The sequence below is a fragment of the Mus caroli genome, unplaced genomic scaffold (assembly GCF_978045245.1).
Source record: "Mus caroli unplaced genomic scaffold, Mus_caroli_1 scaffold_8, whole genome shotgun sequence".
Lineage (NCBI taxonomy): Eukaryota > Metazoa > Chordata > Mammalia > Rodentia > Muridae > Mus > Mus caroli.
In genome coordinates this window covers 119,581,076-119,585,329 of record NW_028227263.1, presented here as the reverse complement: position 1 = coordinate 119,585,329, position 4,254 = coordinate 119,581,076, and positions in this window count along the sequence as shown.

The following is a 4,254-nucleotide window of genomic DNA, read 5'->3' as shown; positions in this document are numbered from 1 at the left end:
ACAAGTGGTTGTTATCATGTAGAAGAATGCGAATTGATCCATTCCTATCTCCTTGTGTACTAAGGTCAAATCTAAGTGGATTAAGGAACTCCATATAAAACCAGAGACACTGAAACTTTTAGAGGAGAAAGTGGGGAAAAACCTCGAAGATATGGGTACAGGAGAAAAATTCCTGAATAGAACAGTGATGGCTTGTGCTTTACGATCGAGAATTGACAAATGGGACCTCATAAAATTACAAAGCTTTTGTAAGGCAAAAGACACTGTAAATAAGACAAAAAGGCCACCAACAGATTGGGAAAGGATCTTTACCTATCCTAAATCAGATAGGGGACTAATATGCAATATATATAAAGAATTCAAGATGTACTCCAGAAAATCAAATAACTCATTAAAGAAATGGGGCTGAGAGCTAAACAAAGAATTCTCACGTAAGGAATAATGAAGGGCTGAGAAGCACCTGAAAAAATGGTCAGCATACTTAATCATCAGGGAAATGCAAATCAAAGCAACCCTGAGATTCCACCTCACACCAGTCAGAATGGCTAAAATCAAAAACTCATGTGAGAGCAGATGCTGGCTAGGATTTGGAGAAAGAGGAACACTCCTCAATTGTTGGTGGGATTGTCAGCTTGTACAACCACTCTTGAAATCAGTCTTGCGGTTCCTCAGAAAATTGGACATAGAATTACCAGAGGATCCAGCAATACCTGTCCTGGGCATATATCCAGAAGATGTTTCATCTCGTAAGAAGGACACATGCTCCACTATGTTCATATCAGCCTTATTTATAATAGTCAGAAGCTGGAAAGGACCCAGATGTCCCTCAACAGAGGAATGGATACAGAAAATGTGGTACATTTATACAATGGAGTACTACTCAGCTATTAAAAAGAATGAATTTATGAAATTCCTAGGCAAATGGATGGATCTGGAGGGCATCATCCTGAGTGAGGTAACCCAATCACAAAAGAACTCACATGACATGTCCTCACTGATAAGTGGATATTAGAATACCCAAGATACAAGATAAAATCTGCAAAACACATGAAACTTAAGAAGAACAAAGACCAATGTGTGGACACTTTGCCCCTTCTTAGAATTAGGAACAAAACACCCAGGGAAGGAGTTACAGAGACAAAGTTTGGAGCTGAGACGAAAGGATGGACCATCTAGAGACTGCCATACCCAGGGATCTATCCCATAATCAGCCTCCCAATGCTGACACCATTGCATACACTAGCAAGATTTTGCTGAAAGGACCCAGATATAGCTGTCTCTTGCGAGGCTATGCCGGGGCCTAGCAAACACAGAAGTGGATGCTCACAGTCAGCTATTGGATGGATCACAGGGTCCCCAAAGGAGGAGCTAGAGAAAGTACCCAAAGAGCTAAAGGGGTCTGCAACTCTATAGGTGGAACAACAATATGAACTAACCAGTACCCCCTCTCCCCCAGAGCTCGTGTTTCTAGCTGTATATGTATCAGAAGATGCCCTAGTCGGTCATCATTGGAAAGAGAGGCCCATTGGTCTTGCAAACTTTATATGCCTCAGTACAGGGTAATGCCAGGGCCAAGAAGTGGGAGTGGGTGGGTAGGGGAGTGGGGGGGGGATGGTATAGGGCAACTATTGGGATATAATTGGAAATGTAAATGAAGAAAATACCTAAGTGAAAAAAAACAGAAAGCGGTTACACAGCGTGGGGATTTGAGAACTTGTATGTGTGTAGTTCTTCTCTCCAAACATTAACACACATTTTACCCAGAAATTAGGAAGACTGACATAGGACCTCACACACACACACACACACACACACACACACACACACACACACACACACACACACACATACACACACTGGGAATAAAATCCAGTAAACTGTCCATTAGTGCCAGTGACTCTGTGCAGAAGTCCCTCCTGCTTTTCCCATGATGTGCCCTCTGTGGTACCAAAATTCCCTCCCCCACCTCTCTGGGTGTTTCCACGCACCTTAGGTCTGACCTTAGAGGAAACAGTCTGATTTGGAACTTCATCCTTAAGGAACAAATCAGGCCAGATTATATGTTGCTAAAATAAAACAATTTAAGAGTGACTGGGAATTCCACCCACATGACAGAGTTAGAGGAGGAATAAATAAGTGACCAGGGGCTCTAATTTCAAGAGTCAGAAACCATAAACAATCAGATGGAGATGGTCTACTCATCAAGAAGGCCTCTGCTTCTCTCCCATGAACACTACCTCATACCTTTTATTTTTTCCACACTCTTGGAGACTAATGACATTTGGGACAAATTTAGAAGTTCTAATCTTGGCTATATGATTAGCATTAGAATCTTGAAGACTTGGAAGTTTGTTCGCACGTCGTTGACAAATGGAAAGGATCAGTAGTAGGATAAGTCACTCCAACTGAAAGCACCTTAGAGTAAGTGTGAGCCTGGAAACCCTACTGATGATGCCGGTCCGGATAGGTGGAACCCCACTGATGCTGTTGCTAATAGGTGGCTCCATTGATTGCAGATCTGCAGTGAACAGCAGGTTGTGTGAGAGAGAAATAGACTATTGCTGGGTGATAAGCCCTCTCGATATTCCATCCCCAGCCCCTTCCTCTTCCTTTACTTTTTTTCAAAAACAATATCCAGTACTGAGGCAGGATAGAAAGATAGGAAAATTATGGGGTCCTAAGAAGAGAAAGGAGCCTCTCAGGCTAGAGTCTGAGGGAAATCTTTAGGCAAGTGGAAATAAGGATCCCAGCACAGCTAACAGCACTTCCTTCAAAGGGTACTGTCAAAAAAAAATAAAAATAAAAAAAAAATATAAATTGTATTTTCTGCCTAAAAAAAAAAAGAATATCAAATAAGGGTTTCAATTCTCCTGTAGTAAGCTTTAAATAGGGGCGAAGCCAATTAATATCACCTAACAATTTTTGAAAATCATTTAAAAATTTTAAGCTGTCCCTGAAAATAACTATCTTCTTGGTGAAAACAGCTTGATCTGTAAGTCTAAAACCCAAATATCTATAAGGATCCTGTGTCTGTACCTTCTCAGGAGCTATCTGTAGTCCTTTATCAGCTAATGCCTGTTGTAAATCTCTATAACATAAAAGCAAGTCCTGGGCGTCTTTCCCCACCATTAAGACATCATCTGTGTAATGAATGATGAAGATCATAGGCCATTGTTGTCTCACAGGCTGAATGGCTTGTGCCACAAATTTTGACATAAGGTAGGACATGCCCTGTGGAAGAAGAAGGATTGTCTATTGATATTTCTTCATAGGTTCTTTAAAATTAATAGTAGGAATAGTGAAAGCAAATCTTTCACAATCCTCAGGATGTAAAGGAATAGTAAAGAAACAATCCTTCAGATCTACCACAATTTTATAATATCCTTTAGGAATGGCTACCGGAGACGGAAGCCCAGGTTGTAAAGCTCCCATAGGTACTATGGTTTCATTAACTTTTTTTAGATCTTGTAACAATCTCCATTTACCCAATTTTTTCTTGATAACAAATATTGGAGTATTCCAAGGAGACTGAGATTCTACTTAATGTCCTGCCTCTAATTGCTCCTGCACTAGCAAAGAGGCAGCTTCTATTTTCTCTTTAGGTAAAAACCACTGATCAACCCACACTGGAATATCATTAAGTCATTGAATTTTTTCAGCATGGGATGCAGGCAAGATAGTGGCCATTGCTGAAAATATCCTAAGCCTCTTGTGGTAGAGTGAGGTTTAGGACCTTCAAAAGTCTTAATACCTTGTCCTTCCTTTCCTAGCCCCTGACCGGGCAAAAATCCGTCTTAGCATCTGTTTGGTCACTGCCTCATTAGGACTGCACATTATAATGCCCACCTGAGACAAGAGATCTCTTCCCCATAGGGTAACAGGCAAATTTGACATATATGGCTGAATTTGTCCTGAATTGCCCCCCTCATCTCTCCAGGTTAGCAATTTGGAGCTTCGTTTTGGGTTATTGGCATAACCAGTTCCTTGAAGGTGAGTAAGCGTTTCTGACAAAGGCCAAGTTGAAGGCCAATCTTGTCCTCTAATAATTGTTACATCAGCTCCAATATCTATTAATCCTTCAAATATTTTTCCTTCAATTGTCAATTTAAGGTTAGGTCTCTGATTAGTAATAGATTGAACCCAATACACATCAGAGGAACCAAAGCCACCTTGTCCTCTCTCATTCTTTTTTTTTTTTATTTTTTTAATTAGGTATTTTCCTAGTTTACATTTCCAATGCTATCCCAAAAGTCC